The sequence below is a fragment of the Pseudochaenichthys georgianus genome, chromosome 1, assembly GCF_902827115.2.
Source record: "Pseudochaenichthys georgianus chromosome 1, fPseGeo1.2, whole genome shotgun sequence".
Lineage (NCBI taxonomy): Eukaryota > Metazoa > Chordata > Actinopteri > Perciformes > Channichthyidae > Pseudochaenichthys > Pseudochaenichthys georgianus.
The window spans coordinates 10918291-10938365 of NC_047503.1; positions in this window are offsets into that span (position 1 = coordinate 10918291).

Below are 20075 nucleotides of genomic sequence, written 5' to 3' on the forward strand. Positions count from 1 at the left end.
TTTATTCCACATGGTTTTGAAGTAGCTCGAACACCACACCCACTTCATCAAATTCCCCTCATATTATGGTTGTAAAGTGTGGTGAAATGTAAATTGAGTGTGTGTTTGAGCAAAAAAAACACACACACACACACACACACACACACACACACACACACACACACACACACACACACACACACACACACACACACACACACACACACACACACAACACACACACACACACACACACACACACACACACACACACACACACACACACACACACACACACACACACACACACACACTCTATTTCCCCTACCATGGAGATAAGCGGTAATGAGCTCCGCCGGCACCTTCAACACACCTCTCACGGTCCTGCAGCTGTATATCTCTCCGCTGCCACATTCTGTCCATTCTCTTATCTTCTGGCCTCTCACCTCTATTACTCTTAACCATTCCTCTCCTCTTCGACACTTCCCCCTTCCTTCCTCCCTTCCCTCGACTTTGCTCCCTCTCATCAACTTACTTTTCGTTCCTTTTACTCCGACCGCTGCTCTTTATCTCCCCTTTACAACTAATTTCTGTCAGCCATTTTCTACCTTTAATATTTGCTCACAGAAGACTCAAGTCGACATTGTTCAATTCTGCATATTCATTCTAAGAGGTTTGAGAATTGAACTTTTATAAAATAAAAATACTTGATCAAACCAAAACATCTGTGTTGAATAGCAACATTTTAATCGTGGAATTTGTGCTGCAAACACCAGAAATTCCAACAGAATCTCTGCAAACAATGGATCTGTCAGATGCTCTATCCTCCTGGGACCCAGCCCATTGAAAATGTCCACTGTAGTGGACATTTTGTTAACATGCATCTCCTTTTACTCTTTTGAGCTACTCTACCAATCCCTGATGTACTGCACAGAGGACATCCTGGTCTTTCCAGTGATATGTCATTGGTTAAAATTGCATGCTGGGAAGTTCCTCTTTCTTTTCATCCAAAATGGCTGGCATACCAAAAACAACATTTTATAGAAGCAGGAGGAGAAGTCAAATATTGTTGAATAATTGTCATTTTTTACCATGCAAATCATATATGTTCTTGTTTATTAACATGTGAGGAACTATATAATTAGTTCTGAAAGCAATTAAATAATTCAAGTTTTCAAATAACAGCCCTTTTATAAATGTACATTCTAGTGGACGTCAGGACTATCTTCATGGACTTTATGACTCAATATTGTTGCAGGAGACGGAACTGAAGCAGACATTTTCTGTACCAGAAAGTTCAGGGAGATTCAGATTTTGAGCACTCAGATGATGAGAGAGATGAGGCTTTCACACCTGGGATAGAAGAGGGTCAAGAAGAAGGGGGGGAAAGATGCAGGAGGCTCCATGAGCGCACAGATACAGACAGAGAGACAGATAGGGACGAGCTGGAAAGACATGGCCCTCTGTGGGCCAAGAGTAGCACGTATGTCTTATTGTTGTTTTTATTTTAAGTGGAGCCATGACAAATGAGAATTGCCTCAGGAATGCAAGCTTTGTTTCTATGAGCATGGTCAAATGGCAACCCGGTCTCATGGCATTTCGTGTTCACCAACACGATTTTTAATCTATTGATTCGTGTTCACCAACACGATTTTCCCCTTTTTTTCGTGTTGCACAGCATGATTTTAAAAGCAATGTATTTCTACTGGTAATGTGTTTCACACCTTTTTCTCCGGTCGGGTCGTGGAAGACCGGAAGCTGTGTGGTTCATAAAAACATGTTCTTACTCAATATTAAGCCACAATTATTGCTTTTATTTTAAATCGTATAATTTCGGACTTTTGTTGCCCTCTGTGAGGAAAATAAATGGGGATCAGAGCCTCAGGATACTGAAATCTGTATTTTTAAATCTTTTTTTCCTTCTAATTTGTTATTCTTTTCAAAATAACACACTGTTAACACCAATAACACACAATTATCCTTGCTTTTATTTATTGGTTTAATTCCATAATCTCGGGCTTTTTTGGCGTCCGTCAGGAACTGAATTTTAATTGTAAGTGTTATAAATGAACATGCTTCATCCCCGAGATAGAATTGCAAGTAGTTTCTAATTATAAGAAACTTTACATGATAGTCTTTCAAACAAGACTGTAGAATATTCAAACACAAATGTATTGAAGCTAACACAAGTTATGACATTTGCATAATTCCATACACTTCAGTACACACTAGATTTAGATTTTCACCAGATTTCTATTTTTATATTTCAAATTCAAAACCATACCATTTTTATTTTTTAACATTTCTGATTTTGACATTTGCATATTTATTAATTTACTTTTTAATTTTTTTACAAAAAACTTAAATCATTACAAAAAAAGAAATCTATAATTTGAAATTATATTTAAAACTTAAAAAAACAAAACAGATTTAAAGTTAAGTTCGGATGACATAGGATATTATTTATCAGGAACGAAAATGTGCTAGTCAGAGGATTGGTGCTTCATATTTGATAATTTAATAATTCCATTCAAGTATTTAAGAAACATGTCACCAAAATACACCGTAGCTTGTAGGAACAAGACAAGAAGAAGGGAGGGGAAACTTCCAGAGAAGGCAGGTCAGACACCTCAAACAGTTAAATCTCAGATGGTGCCAGTGAATCAGATGCAGAACCGACAACCAGGAGGTTTCCGAGGAGGCACAGGCAGAAGACGTTTACGGTTTGAGGGATGTTACCATTGCAACCAAATGGGCGATTGGACCAGAGATTGCCCGCAACTACTAAGGCAACACCCACCACATGCACCAAACAACGGCCCTCCATGTAGTTAACCCGGGGGAGGTTTCCATGATTACGACAGAAGCAGGGGGTCCCAGGGATGTCAAAGAAGAACAGCATTGCCAAACATGACCCAAATGCCACTGACAGCCTGGTATCAACCACAACAACGAGGAAGCTCAGAGGGCCAGACCACCAGGTGATGCATCTTCAGCACAAGGGTATTTTGAAAACCAGCTACATTGAGCCATATCTGTCACCACAGGAGGGAGAGGTTTAATGTTATTCAAAAGATAGTGAGTAGCATATTGCATTTACACATAAAGCATCCACAGAGTAGTAGAAGATTAAAACATAGAACATTTAGCAGACTATTTTTGTAATTATGAGAAGGATAGAGATTACGAGTGATGTTGTTCCCCCACACAGAAAACGATTGTGTCCACACAGCTAGTGAGGTCAAGACGATGGGTTTCCACCCAAAATATGAAGACGGAAACCTAGTACTCGCCCAAGAAGGAGAATCCTTACCAAGTCCTCCTGTTTACACTGACTACAGTTCAAGGGGCGGCGATACACCTGACGTGGAGCTGTTGAGACCTAAAAACAGAAACTCGATTCTGCTGTGGTGAAGTCTGGCTACAAAGGGAGGTGTCCGATAGGGTCGCTTGTCTCAAATCAGTGAAGAAGTCAACAAGAACCCAGCAGAACTAGAGAGTAACTGTTAGCGGGAGAACAGTGACAGAGCGACAGAGACTGGCCCAACATTTTCCAGCCAGTACATATATAGACCCCGTCAGAAGACCGGGGCTGTGTTTAAAGGGGAACTTCATTTATTGTTAGTGGAAGTGTAGTTTTTTAGTCAAACAATTATGTGATTTATGGAGTCAGATTACATTTTTCTCAAACACAATTTTATAATCAGTCTGAAGCATCTGTTTTAAGGCAGTGAGCTGCAGATTAAATAACACAACACTGATTGAGAGCTTGGATGAAGAAGTTGTAGGGTTTTTACAACAGTTTCAAGAATCAGTTTTTATTTATTTATTATCGAGTAACTTTACTGATTTATAGTGTAGTGCGTAAGGCAATATCTCATTTTGAGTGAGGGGCACCAGCCCTTCATGCATGTCACCCTCTGTGAGAATAGTTCATATTTTCCCTCCAGTTCGGAGAAATATTATTTTATCATATCTTTGTTCAGCAGTACCAAACAATCCTCTAATCCTAGAATTATTGAGATGCATTAGCGACACTAGGGGTATTGTTTTTCGCAGCAACAATGATGCATAATAGCATGACAAAAGCCATTATTGAAACAAGTAAACTATTTTTTGTGCTAATGGCAAATGTTAGTGAATATGTTTTTATACCATCAGAAAACCATACATCATACGATATATTTTTTTGTATGCCTTATGGGTACACGGAAAAGTTATATTGATTTAATGCAACGTTATGGGTTTTACATGTCCTGTTCAGAATAGGGTAATCATTGCAATATTAATTGAGCATGTTATGCTCAAAGGAGGGAGTGTCATGATTATTCAGATGTTGATTTCAGTGACCTTGTAGTTAATAAATAATAACATGTAGTTAATAATAGGTCTCATAACGACAAAAGGTATGCCGAAGCGTGGGCCTCCTCCAATGAGGGAGTGGTCCAGTTTTAGATATTAGACGAATAGAAGTAATGAACATGTCAGAACTCTGAGTAATATTATCCAAGTTTTGTCTACACAGGCTAGGAAAGCTACAGAGATACCAGACGAGACACCAGAAGAGACTCCTGTTCGGCCAGGTGATTGGGTGAGGGTGAAAGTTCACAAAAGACAGTGAGCTGGTCAGAACCGCGAGAAGTTGTAATGAACTTCACACGCGCTCCGGTTTAAAGGTAAAGAAAAAGGAGCAAATTGACACCACCTCACACATTGTCACCCTTCACTGGCAACTTACAGAACATTATTGGGAGTTAGGACTGATTTGGCAGAGCTGGAACAAAACAATAAATAGAAATAAGAAAAATATAAAACAGCTCAAAAGACAAATTGTCTATAGATTTGTATAGATTGTACACTAAAGTGAAAACCTATTTTTTGTTTTACATCTGAAAAAGAGTCCCATTTTTGTATACGTTATTATAGTACTCATTATTTAAATTCTGTAACTGACACAACCAGGGAGAAAATAGAGATGATGTCAAGAACAAAGCCAAAGCAATTGTGGAGTCCCCTAGGGATAAGAGTGAGAATAGCATGGTTGATTGTGCTCATTACACTTGGCACCTTTCTGGTTGGATGGGGAGTACAATATAAAGTAAGACATGGATCCATTAGTCAACTCATAGATAATGCCCACATCACTAACACAACTCCAGCTGTGTTTCAGAGACTTTCACTTATCCCCAGAGCCAAAAGATCAGCTGAGCAACAAGAGGAGGAGTTATAAATACTCGTTCCCAAAGGTGAGGCGGTTATAATCAAGATGATACACCACCCATATATGAAGTTCTTGTATCAAATGATGAGATGGGTTTAAGTGATTGGGATATGTAAGTGATGGGGATTTACAGATTAGGGGAATCTCCAAATACACTGGATCCATGTTTTAGTCTGTACCAGAAACACCCCCTGTTAAGTTTATGGACAACCGACCGGTGACCTGAGCACAATTATTGAAAATGATTACAGTAGAAACAGGCTACTAACCCACAAGTACAGCTTTGTACGTACAAACTCTATGAACAAAATTCCCCAGCAGATTCTGGCGACATTGCAGATATGTCCAGTCACAAAAGTTACTTATGTTCTAAATGACAGTGAGATTTAAAGTGATGGAGAAAATATGGGGACGTTCTTTTATAGTGTGTGAAATATGTGGTGCTTGAAACATGTAGGTATTTCAGTTTATAGAAGAAAATGGTTTCCTGAAAGACTTATTTGGAGTAGCCTTGTTACAGTGGGTGAAAGCAATGTTTAGGGATATGGCACAACCATGAGTAGACATTAATTGGGTTTAGATGACATTTAACATCTAAGACAGATAGTAAGATTAGGAAAATAGAGTGGAAAGGATTGGATTTATTTTACCTCAGTGTGTTAGAATTAACTATAGGTAATGCGTCCCGAGATCTCTCTCTCTCTCTCTCTCTGCCTGTCAGAATGCTACGACCCCATCTTCCAAGCAGACAAATGACCTCACCACAGGAGACTCCTCCTCCTCCATCGAACAGACAGAGAACCCGAGCTGAACCAACAACGACCTGAGGCATCCAGAACCATCTCCACCTGAGGCATCCAGAACCAAACCAGCATGCTGACAAAGAGGCAAACTCTCATCGGTCCCCCACACAGGACATGAAGTTCCAAGCTGAGCCACGAGATTTGGCACAAGAGCAGAGTGTGGGACATGAGAGCGGAATACGCCCTCCATGCAACAGCGAAGAGACTGAAAAGGAGGAGATGAAATGCAAAGCAGTTGGGCCACTGAAAAGAGTTACAGCGGGAAGATCCAAGAGCGGATGGACGGAGGAGAGGACAGGACGGAGGAGTTGGCATGGTCCAGCAGAACGTGAGGGGATCGTGGCTTGACAACCAGAGGGGGAGAGAAGGAAAACGGGAGTGAGTGAGTTTACACCATTGGCGTCGTAGCCATTATATGAGGGTGGGACAAGTCCCCCCCACTTTTTGAAATGATTAGTTAACTTTAGACTCCCCCACTTTCACCATGTGGAAAGTCCGTGAATCGGTCTATCCACTCGCCGCACTTTGTAGAGCGCTGTGTCAGTGCTTCACTATCAAATCCATTCCACTTGCTTATTGAGAGAATGCCCAAATCAATGAAACTCCGTACCATGTTTTCACTGCTACTTTGTACCAAGGCAGATTCTCCCATAGCGCGCGCATGTTCAAGGAGTGTTGTCATAGTTGGACAGCTCAGATCTGTTGTATGAAGCGATGCCGGTAGCGGAGGTAAGGCACACACACCAAGTGTTCAGGACATTGTTAATACAGCGAAAATCAAAGCCGACGATCTCTTGGTTTGATATGTTTTCTCCCCCAGACACCATGGACATAAGAACAAAAATGTCAAAGAAGAGGAAAGTAAGTTAACAGTGATGGCGGCGGTGGCGGCAAAAGCGCCTCACTTCTGGAGAGGAGTTTCGTCTTTATGTCATGATAGAGAGATACAAATACTGAATAGTTTAGATGAGAAAAGGCATCGAAATGCCAGGTTGCTAGTATTTATCATGTAAACAGGGAACATGAATAACCCGATCTCTCTGTGCTCATGTAAACACCATGATGTACTGTAGAGACACAGTCAGTGTGTTTTACTGGAACCTCAGTTCGATAAGAGATTATTTTCTGAGTTCTTTAACTTCGGTACTCTCTCTCACAATGGTAATGTGCATCATGTTTTAAAAATACTTCTTATCATTCAGAAGCTTTTGTGTGTGTTTATGTTTTACTGAGTGCTTATAGGTAATTTCCATCCCAGTATTCAGTTAACTATTTATTTTCTGCGCACATTACATAGACTAGCTAATATTCTACCTACTGCTTGGGACTTTGAGTCTTCAAAATGTCCAATGTCACAGACTGGGACTTACTTTAGAGTCAGTTGTATTTACATTCAGTATCACTTGTTATGATTCAATGTGAAAGAGTATACTGCTCAATAAATAATGATCACTTCACCACCTCTCTTGACATCTAGGCGCTTGAGAGTAGGGTTGGGTACCGAGAACCGGTTCCGGTTCGGAACCTGTTCCAACATTTCGATTCCAACGGCATCATTTGGTGGCGGTGGTGGCGAAGTCCATAGGGACTTGGCTTGGCAACTGGAAGGTCACCAGTTCAAGTCCCGGAAAGACCAAGTGCTACCGAGGTGTCCCTGAGCAAGGCACCGTTCCCCACACTGCTCCCCGGGCGCCGTACATAATGGCAGCCCACTGCTCCTCACACTAGGATGGGTCAAATGCAGAGAAACCGTTTCGTTACATGGTACCTGTACTGTGTAATGACAATATGTTGGATCTATCTATGTTGGATCTATTTAGAAATGTGAATTTCGGTTCCGCTTTTCGATTCCTGAGGAAATGTTTCTCGCCGCTCTCCGTAGCCTACTGCATGACTGCAGCAGGGCGGGAAATGTAGCGTTGTATCTACATTTCCTACAGTGTAACCTGAGACCAGGGCCGGCCCGTCGCACTGGCATTATAAATGTTCGCCTAGGGCACCAGATCTGTGGAGGCGCTGCGCTGACAGCTCTGGGAGAAAAAAAAATAGTTTTGACCATTGGTGCTCATCCTAATTTTCGGCCTTGATGTAACAACATTCATAATTAAGTAAATGTAACACCCTTTTCATCCCAGTTACACTTTTCATTTGCTCTGTACGATGGGCGCTGCAAGTGATGAAAATGGGGGATGTTGGCTTATCTGGCAACCGCAGCTCACAGCCAAAGTGCGAGTGAGCTAGGGAGAAAGGGAGGGCGCTGTTGTTATTAGCATCTGGTGCTAGCTGCTCTAACGGAAAAAGAAGATGTTTCTACAATGATGTGGAGGGAGAGTCCTCTCCAGTCAGACTGAGAGGCTGATAACTACAGCTCAGTGAGGTAAAGGACTCTTGAGTGTTTAGATAGTTCACTTTAGTCTAAGTTATCTCAGTAGGTCTCAAACGTTTTGATCACAACTTATGTAAACACATATTTCCAAGGCACTCTTTTATAATTATTGGGATAAAACAGGTTTGAAATCATTCCAATGTATACTATAGGACAGTAAACCAGACATATCGTTTTAAACTGGAGAGATAAAAAATATGCATAAATAAAATAGTAAAATAAGATATGAATGAACAACAAAAATAAAATGCGTTACATGTAGGCTATTGTTTAATTATTAAAATGTAAACCGATCTTTTTCATATGGGTGTTTAGAGTTGTACCCCCTAGATCTAGTCTCTAGTAATTCTGCGTGTGCACCAGATTGAAGCATTTTACTTCAAAATGTTCAAACATTTCTTCCCGGTATGCCTGAGAAGGCAGATATGCTTGTTTTTCTCAACAAGAACTGTTTTTAAAAGTTGGACTGTTGCACTGTTGTAGCTTCAGTGGTTCTCAGGTTAAAGTTACATAGCAGTGAATGTAAACAGACTGATTAATGTGAATATTACTTTAAACTAACCTGTGTAAAAGTTTCTCGAATAAATGTAATTTTTTTGGTGGAAGAAGCATGTATCATTTTTTTACCCTGCCCCTCAAAGAATCGGAATCGAGAACCGTTAAGAACCGGAATCGAAAAGTAGAATCGGAATCGGAATCGTGGAAATTCAAACGATACCCAACCCTACTTGAGAGTGAGTCAGAGGCAGAACACAGGGACAGTGGAGAGAGGTCCGTTGCTGAGGTGAGTGATGAAAGGGAAATGACAGTTTAGAGTAAATTGTGATGTGGACTCTCATCCCAGAATTTTAAGGAAATCAGTGGGGATATTGAACAGGAAACATTTCAGTCAAGGGGCATCATATGACAAATATAGACAGAAGAGCAACATTTATTTGAACATTTAAGTCAATGATACCATTCAAAAAAAGAATTCCTAGGTGAACTTAACATCTGTATGGAGTCAGATCAGTCTCAATATTAATACATGCTCACAGAAGGATTCACAAATGTATTTTGCTATTTATATATAAATGACGCTCCACCAGGGCCGTATCCAGGATTTCCTAAATACCGAGGTCCAAACATGCTAGGGGGGTTCGGGGGTATACCCCCTGAGATTTGGGGGATTTTCATGATCTAGTTAGGTGATTTTTAAATCCTGTGGGGGGTCACAAATTGGATAATATATTGATTTCAAACCATGTCAGTGGGAATGTGGGTGTTCGAGGAGCCACTCCAAAAGAATGACCTCTTCCCAACTGCAACCTTTTCATCTGCAGCTTTGGGAACAAAGTTTGTTGAGGCTGGCATCACCAAGCTGGGTCATCTGAAAAGAACATCGGTTGAAACTCTTTGTCACACCATAAACATCAAGTCTTCCAGAGTGATACAGAGGGTCGTTGAAGACATCATGCAGTCCCTGTCGGCGCCAGAGAGGGCATTCATTGAGGATCCTGCTAGATTGGACACTTGGAAGGAGGAGAATGACTATGAGTTTCCCTCACTCACCGTCAGTCCTGCTGTCGGAGAGTGGCAAGAGGAGCGTGGAAAACTTCTCTCGCTAAAAACACCAATTCTGGGCAGTTTCAGTTCCTGTGGGAAAAAGCAGCTGTACCAGTGCTGTGTCAAGACGCTTCACACCCGTCTTCTGGCTGAGGTCAAGGAGTCGAGGTGGAACGAGTTTTTCCCTTCAGGCTTTACCCCTAAAGGCAGGTGGAGGGTCCTGTATAAGCGTCCTGTTGAAAAACGGATGGCTGACCTCCAGTGGAGGATTATACATGGAGCTTTAGCTACAAACAGACACCGAGCTCACCTTGATCCAAGTGCTGGGGACGAGTGCCCGTTTTGACAGCAGAGTGAAACAGTTGAGCACCTGGTAGTTTCTTGCACGCGGCTGGCAGGCTTATTTGGGCTACTGAAAGGATGGGTGGAAGGGTTAGGGGAGGTGTTTTCACTTCCACTATTTGTATATGGGCCTAGATATGTGGCAACAAAAGGAGTAACTCTCACTCTGATTAATGCTATCTTTGCAACTGCTAAACTAGCAATTTGGAGGACCAGGAAGAACCAGATGCTAGGGCAGGGCTGGACGGATGTTGTTCAAAGTGTGAAGGGTTTGGTGGCTGCTCGGCTAAAAGTCGAACATGCTTTTTACAGTGTGACCAACAACCTGCCTGCTTTCAGGACTCTTTGGGGGGTCAATCATGTGCTATGTACGACAAGGGAAGATGGTACGCTGGAGCTGAATTTATAAAATTGAAAAAAAAAAAAAAAGTGGCTTTGATATAAATATTTAAAAAAAAAAAAGTCATGAATGTGATGATTTTGTAAGTTTTTAATTTAAAATGACTTAAATAAAGGTTTTATTAAAAGTCAAAAAAGTCTCTCTCTCTCTCTCTCTCTCTCTCTCTCTCTCTCTCTCTCTCTCTCTCTCTCTCTCTCTCTCTCTCTCTCTCTCTTGTTAAAAGGTAATCCTTCTGACATTGGATGAATGTAATTAACTTTAGCTCTCTAGCTAGTTTATTCATGCAATTTAAACCAACGTTTAGCCTATAGCTGCAATATAAGTTAGTGTGCATGTTGTCGGACGTCCCTGACTAATGTAGAGCGTTCACACAGGATCTGCTGGTCACATGATGTCCTGATGAACAGGAACACAAGCAGCCCGCTGGACTCAGATCTCTAGATACCTCATCACTCCTCTGCTGCTCCGGTACAAGTCCAGGCTGCGGTGGTTTGTTGATAAATGTTGTCTTCTTCTGTTTGCTTTAAGCGAGGCTACGTAGTTATGCAGCGCCCCCATCGTCAGTGAATGGAATTACTACAAAGAACCCCGTTTAGTGCAGTTATTTCACAAGTTTTGTTATATACACAGCTCGGGAAAGATTACCGAGGTCCGGACCTCGGTGACCTCAATGGTGGATACGGCCATGCTCTCCACAACAATATCTCTCAATGCACTCACAAATATTTATTGTTGTATATAAATGTACAAAAAATGGGCATTTAAACTGCTTTTTATTAATTCAAAGACGGCTCTGAATTAATAATCAAATATGTTTCCTTTCTTTACTACTGGATGAAATTACAAAATGTACCCATAATTTTCCTCATGCTAGTATAGCCACATAAATGTATCAAACCACCAGAATACAGGAAATCAATTTTTTTTTTCGTGGTGGGGAACCACCACAAAACAACAAAAAAAAACCCCCGTTAAAAATGTCCCCCCCACATTCAGGATGCTTCCTACGCCCATGGTTTACACAAACACATTTATTCACCAACGAGAGATACGTAAGAAAAATATGTATTAGCCATGAATTAATCAATTGGTACATTTATAAAGTAAGAAAGAGGAAACTATTAAATAATCCTAAAAACACACTGAGGGTAGAACATATTATTCAATCTTTTCATCATATAAACAAATTATTCTTTAAGAGATTCTTATTCATGTGCAAATTTGGGGAAGATTTCATTTGTTACAATATAGATCTATAGTTTAAAGGGATAGTTTTTTTTAGTAACCACTCTATAAAAGCAGACACATCTTTATTTGAATGGAAAATGTTAAAGGTAGAGCTAGAACCAAGCCAAATATAGTATTACAATCTAGAGTATTGATTTCACCATTGTAGCATGGTTATTACCATAGGAGAACTGTTAAGGTGGAAACAACATTTGTTTGTCGTCCAAGATGTAGAGTTTTAAAAAGACACTAGGCAAAGAGCGATTGCAAATTTTTATTTTGAAAAACTAATATAATTGGGAGTAATACATGCGGGGCCTTGGATCACTCATTGTGATGGTGCATATTTTTAACAACCAATATCGTTCAGGGAGAAGGGGTCGCTCGACCCACCCTGCAGATGTTTTAAATCTAGCTTCTAGCTTCAGAGGGAGCGCACGGCACCAGACTATGAGTTTTAAAAGACAAGCGCCACCAGCTCCTAATGCTCATCCATTCACCAGATGACCTGACATTTAGAGATGTTATTTAAAGGAGAAACATATCTGCCATAGGTGAAAATTCCTGAATTGAAAGTCCTTGTTAAAGGAGGGAGTAATTATCACATGCTCGGGCACCCAAGGTTCCACACACTGTTAAAGGGGTTAGCATAGTTCTTCAAGACCAGAATTGAAGATAAATGAGTATAATGAGTTAGTGATATTCCACTGGTTTTCACACCATTTCAGGGACTTTATCACTGCATTAGAACAGACCACCCAAAGCCATCAAGTAGGAACTTTTAAGTGATGAAATTCTACAACTGTTCAACTGTTACAACAAAATCTTCTCCCAGGAATGACAGTCTAGAGTGCCGTATCCCAGAGTAGATGTTTGGTGGTACTGTGGAACTAAAACCTTGTACTCAGTCTTGCCACAGGATTGGACTGGGACCTGTGCACTAGCACAGCCAGTGATGTTTTTTATGCAGTTAATCAACATGGCGAAACCCCCCAAAGCCAGTAGGGCTAAGAGACCAGTCCCAGGGGGAGTTTAGGCTCCAGTGTACAAGTATAGCATAGGGGGCCCAGGAGAGGCCTAGATGTTGCATTGCATGTCCTAACGTACCGATTGATCACGACGGCCTCTTCTAGAGAACATATTACTTTCATACCTTAAATGGTATGAAAGGAGGGAGGGTACATTTCTCATGAGGAGACAGTTACAAATGCTAGCAGAACAGGATGACCCACCGATACAGATGTTGATGAAAATGATGAGTATGTTAAATGATGAAATCATGTGAAGAAGTGATCAAACTAAAATGCTAAAATTGAGTGAATTCATTTCATGACTTTACACTATTCCAAGATAGTTTATTTTTATTTTTCAATTTACTTTACACTATTCCAAGAAAGTTTATTTTATTCTTCATTATTTTTTACTATTGTAGATACTATGGTAGATTTCATGTTTTATAAATCATTGCTATTCTAAAATGGTTTGTTTCTTTTCACTTTGTAAAAACAAGTGCCTTAACACTGAGCGTGGTATGAGAACGGTTTCTGTGAAATGAGGGAGGAAGAAATGTTCTAATACCAAGCCATTGCTGCTATTTTGAAGAATTATATTGAATGTTAACACTAGAAGTTATGCACAAGGGAAAACTTTTATGTTTGAACACAGTCAAAGTATTTTTTGTATTTTTGTAAAGTTGAGGCTATTTGAACCATTCCATTTTGATTGTATGTTTTTGATATGAGTTGTGTACTATGCAGAGTTCAGATGAAGAGCTCATTGATTTCAGTATTATACACACCTTTTAGGTGTGTAAGGAGGGACTGTTAGAAATTAAAATCAATGTTTGATAGCATAAAGTAGCTTAAACATACCGTCAGTTTAAATGCTATTTTATTCTGGAAAAAACAGGAAGTTCTCAATACCAAGCTTTTATTCTGAAAATCCTTCATCTCCGGTTAGCATTTAGCATGTGGCTAATATATCATTTCCTATTGATGTGAATTTAGCAGCGAAATGACATGGAGTGATGCACACCGAAACCTACTGATTTAACACTACAACTAATTAAACCAAGAGATTATTATTGCTGAATATTAAATGAAGGTACAGTTTATTTGAATACGTTATTGTTTACAGACGTGGGTAGCATGTGACAACATCCGGAACTACCGGAAACCAAAATGCTGTGAAGTATTTCCTGTATTTTTTAGAGTGTTGATTTCAGCGTTTGAAATGTATTTAGATGAAAAGTCATGAAAGTGATGAGGAGAAGAGGCGTGTCTAGCTATACAATGAATGTAAAATGTCGAGATCCTCCGTTTAACGCAATATTGGACACAGAAGAACGAGGGGGAAGTCTCCTACGTCACAGCCCCTAGAGAGGAGGAGCAAACAGCCAGCAAGCGGGAAGGATGAATGCTTGTGAGCTCTCTTCTGCACGGCCACCACAGGGAGAGGAAGGTGCAGCCTTTCTCTCCTGACTGAACAAGTAACACTTGTAACATTCCCGCGCCATATTTTTAATTAAAGTAACCATTTGAACCTTCTCAGAGACTCCATTTAGTCTCCTTTTAAAGCTTCTCTCCTGGACGCGAGAATAACGCACACAGCATAACATGACCAAATAAACAGCAATGTTCAGATCAATTACTTATTTATGTTTTAAATAAAAGTGAATGTATTATTGTATTAATATCACTCTATAACCATAATACGTTAAATAGTCTATCTGTTCATTTTGGCTGTCTTTTTAAACTAATATGGTCCCGACGTCCTCTACAGTGGACATACTGTAACATTTAAAAATAAAATAAAAATAAAAAGTTTTTTTAACTCTAAAACTCTAAATAGGTAGGAAATCACAAAAAAAAGGAAATTGGAAGACACTTTTTTTTCCCTCGGGGCCCAGCATAACTAAATATATTGCAAATACGGGCTGCAACAAAGGTATAAAATAGTATACACTTCCTGTCCTTGGTATGGTGCAAATGTTTAAAAAGCAATAGTTTGAAGAGTTAGGTAAGATTAAGTCAAAGACTGGAAGCAGAGGGAAACACCAAAGGTAAAGTAGTGAATCAGGGCCACTGCGCCATGTAAAATATGGTTTGATTTTGTTGAAATAAACAACAAACCAATGTGGCATAGTGAAGCTGGCCATTAGTATGAGTGAAGCTGTGCTAAGTCGGTCCTCATTATCTCATTAGTCTTCTTATTAAATCTCAATTCAGGAAGTACTGTCGCGATAATCAATAAATAGACTTATCATACGATAAATAAAAATGGACTCGATAACTTTTCTGAGCTCGATAAATTGCCGTTTACATGCGTGTTTGTTTACATAAGGATGTGACCAGCATTTTAGCCAGGCCCACTGTGTCTGCCGGTCCAGCGCGCTGTGAGGGGCTGGGCTCACACTCAGCCCATGACACAGCCAGGTCAGGACACTCCGCATGCACAACCTAGTCTCATGGCATTTCGTGTTCACCAACACGATTTTTAATCTATTGATTCGTGTTCACCAACACGATTTCCCCCTTTATTCGTGTTGCACAGCACGATTTTAAAAGCAATGTATTTCTACTGGTATTGTGTTTCGTGCCTGCAGCACGTCTTTTTCTCCGGTCGGGTCGTGGAAGACCGGAAGCTGTGTGGTTCATAAAAACATGTTCTTACTCAATATCAAGCCACAGTTATTGCTTTTATTTTAAATCGTATAATTTTAGACTTTTGTTGCCGTCTGTGAGGAAAATAAATGGGGCTCAGAGCCTCAGGATACTGAAATCTGTATTTTCTAAATCTTTTTTTCCTTCTAATTTGTTATTCTTTTCAAAATAACACACTGTTATTTACTCACCAATAACACACAATTATCCTTGCTTTTATTTATTGGTTTAATTCCATAATATCGGGCTTTTTTGGCGTCCGTCAGGAACTGAATTTCAAAATAAAAATAACCGGAAACAGACGTAGGCATTTCGAGCGATTACCCAAGATCCTCAGCTATGGTTTAAGCTCGCTGATTGGATGTTTTAGCCGCAATGCATGCTGGGATTTGGTGTTTATATTATATGAAATCCGGAAAACATTTTAAAAGTATAAAATAATACTTAATTCCGAGTGCTCTTGCTTTTCTCTTTGAAAGTCATCACATAACGTCATTGTAATACACGGTTCGGTGCATTACATATTACAGATCTGCCGTAGTTCTTTATTTAGAGAGCCCTGATGAGAAGCCCTTTGAAAAAACTGAAGAAATGCCGTCGAAACTGAATACTTGACCTGGATCATAAATATATCAACAATTAAACAACATCTTCAATTTCTCTTCACACAATACGTCTCCTTGCAGTATCAACACTAATTCGGCTGATATAAAAAGACTTGTAGTTTTTAAAGATATTACTGATTTTCTTTGAATGTAAGAATGTAAATACTGAGTCTGAAATAGTTTAGCAATATGCTGTAAAATTATGTGAAAGCATGAATAAAACTACACATCTTCAGATGTTGTACATACATAAGTGTCCTACACTAATAATACAAAGTTATTATGGCTGTGTGTACCTTGTGTGCACCTCCTAGTGGTTAAAGCACGTTATTGAATTATTGTTTTTATGTGTTATATTTGATTACAAAAATATTAAGAGTACATACTTTCATAGGGGGAAAGTAGAAGGTCTGTGATAGAAATATAGAATATAAAAAATCAAGAAGATACTATAAGTGATCTCTACAATAAAACAGTTTAGTGCAGGATGTACAAAGATATTAACAGGAGGAGGTGCAAAACAGAAAAACGAATTAACCTTTATTTAAACATTAAAGGTGGGACAGGTACGTTTGAGAAACCGGCTCGAGATCGCTAGAATTTGAAAATACACAACCGGAGAAAATCTGCCACTTCCTTATAGAGCCCCTCCTCCAACACACACGAACGCGCACATGACCAATGAGGGCACGAGATCAGTTTGTGCCCTGATGGAAGGCTGACAGGCAGGTAGGCCTTTTTACAGTATTACGGCTTCTACAGATGACATTTTTTTATGGATTTTTTGTCAAAGCACTTAAGATATTCATTGCTATTGGGATGTTAAGAGCATTCCATGGAATATAACAAAAAGTGTATCTCGAGCCGGTTTCTGAAACTTACCTACCCCACCTTTAAATAACTTGTACGACTGATTTAAGAGCTAAAATCTCATTTAATTAGTTGGTAGCTGTATACTTTATTGTACTTTGTATTTACTCTCAGGATCTACTTTGTACGTAGGTTAGGGGTGTAACGCTTCACAGAATTCACGGTTCGGTACATACCTCGGTTTGGGGGTCACGGTTCGGTACGGGTTCGGTACAACAAGAAAAAGCAAAAAAAAAGTCCCAAATGCATAATTCCAGGTTTGTTGTTATTTATTTTTTAACAGTAGTGCAAGTTTCAGTTAAAAAATAAGGAACTCTAACATTTTGAATAATTAACTGTATTACACTGTTAAAAACAAACCACAAACAGTACCACACACACTCAGATGGCCATATTATCTATAATGGCTGATGTCAAACAAAAAGGTTCAATAAGCTGTAAAACAAAAAATAATGTCTTGAAAATATTACATCATAAACAATAAGAAATTGTTCAAGAGCGCATGGCCGTTGAAATATATACCAATAGCTTCCATTATTTATTTTGGTCTCATGGCTTTCATGTCTATTGGATTCTTAAAAACAGCAGAGATAAGCTGTTGAACTGCTGTTGTCTTTTGCCGGGCTCCGGTGATTGGCAAATGTGAGTGATGCCTTCTGATATGATTTAGCATGTTTGGTGTGTGTTACCATCAAGCTTAGCATACCGCACCGCTGTCGAACAACGCCGACACACCGTCGTCGTCCGATCCACCACTCGCTCCATCGTTATTGTAGTCCACAGGGAACCCAAAATGTTCCCACACAGCTGATTTAAAAGAAGCAGGTGGGTTGTAGCTCCTGCATGTGTGTTATCTGAAATCGCCATACTAACTTTTCTTCTTCTTGTATTTTGTTAGTTTTGTTGTGTCTCTTCTTGTTCTTCATTTGTTGTTTAAGGGCAGCTGGCAAACAGCTTTTAGGCACAATATCGCCCCCTGGAGAAAAAAAAAGGCGTATTCGTCGTGTGACTGCATGTGCCGAACCGTGACGTCCGAACCGTGACGGTACGGGACGAATACGGATACCGTTACACCCCTAACGTTGGTCCTTCAATGCTATTTTTGCTGTCCTGTTGTCTCGATGCTTTGCAAAATACCTTTTTAATCTCAATGCCCGGTTACATAAAATGCAATGAATACATGGAAAGAATTAAACATATAGAGGCAACAAAACCTCAGAAGATGGGGTTGTACCGCATAGCGAGATTGTTCCTTTAACTCCAAGTACACCTTGTCTTTCTGTTTGTTCTTAGCTCTGCCCCGTTTATTATTTTCCATCATTATCTTTCCATCTGCTACTTCCACCAACCCTCCTTTCACACTTCGCCTTCTCTTTATGCTGTCATCAACCACGCTTTATTTTCGCTTCAACCTTTTCTGAATACATCCATATCCTTCTTTCATTTCCATCACCTCCCACTTTCTCTTTCGTCCGGCCCCTCATTTCTCTACATTTCACTTTATCCCCATCTCCCTCGGCATGCTCGCCTGTGTTTCTGTGTGTGCTTGTTTGTGTGTGTGTGGCAGCCAGGTGCTTGTGGTTATTTTTCAGGCAGCAGCCCAGAAGATTGGACTGTCATAATCTATGGTCCTGAGTTATAAGTGTTTCTAACCCAAACCTGGGGACAGAACCATTTTCCCTCTCTTTTCCTCACATCATTCTCTCCTTCTAATCCCTCTTCTACCATCAACTCTCACTCTTCCTCCCATTCGCTGTCACTCCGCATACCCATCCATTTTCTCCAATGACCGCAATTCAAACTATTAGTATTAGGGGTGTAACGGTTCACAAACATGTCGGTTCGGTACGTACCTCGGTTTTTAGGTCACGGTTCGGTACGTTTTCGTTACAGCAGAAAAAATTATCACAAAACATAAAATATTTCTTGTTTTTTTTTAAATTATTATTAAATTGTAATGTATTCACTCAAATAAATAAACATTAAGGTGCTGCATTTCTGAAATAATCTGTATTTGAACTGTACTGTACTAACACCTAAGCAGCCAGTTTGACATTATGACTTGCTTGTCATTGTATTTTCATGTTTTTTTAAAGAGAAATGTACTTGTCTATATTGCTTGCCGAAAGGGCAGATCTGCTGGCACTAACAATGTCTCCTGCTGTGGAGAACACCCTCTCGCTAGGGACAGAGCAGATACAGCCAGGTAGCGCTTTGCTAACATGGCAACATAAGGATATTTGGCGTTTGTAATAGCTTTGGCTCGGTCTGAACTTTATGCGAGTGGTGGAGGCTTAAATGCTAGTGGGAGTTGGGTTTGCACTTCAGTCCTTTTTCTTTTGGTACTGGTGATATTCACGTTCGGGTGATGCCTTTTCAAATGAGTGTGCAAGTTTGATGTATTGCCAGCCTCGTAACCAATTTTAGTTGAACAATGCCGACAAACAGCTTTGGTTCGGTCCACCTGTCTTTATCCGTCATCCACCAACATTTTCCCAAACCGGAGACTTCAATGACGCTGGAGGATTTTCGAGCTCAACTTTATCTGCGTTCGCCATTTCGACAGTTCCTCAAATTACTGACTAAATATGAACGCATCCATGTGACCAGCTCTCATAGTATGCCTCTCGTCCAATAAAATTACTTGCTCGCTCTATGAACCCAATGTGAGCAAATTACTCTGAATGCTGCGAACAGCACCTGAGATTTCTTCCAAAAAGTTGTTCACATTCTCAATTTTTTACGTTTAACGTTATATTCGTTCGGTACACTTCGGTACACACGTGTACCGAACCGAAGGGCCCGTACCGAAATTATTCACCTCGCACACACACTACTGAAAACATCTGGCCTTGCACACACACTACTGAAATACTCTCACATTCACTACTGAACACCTCACACACACACTACTGAAAACATCTGGCCTTGCACACACACTGAACACCTCACACACACGCTACTGAAAATTAACATCATACACACACTATTGAAATCCTCTCACATTCATTACTGAACACCTCGCACACACACTA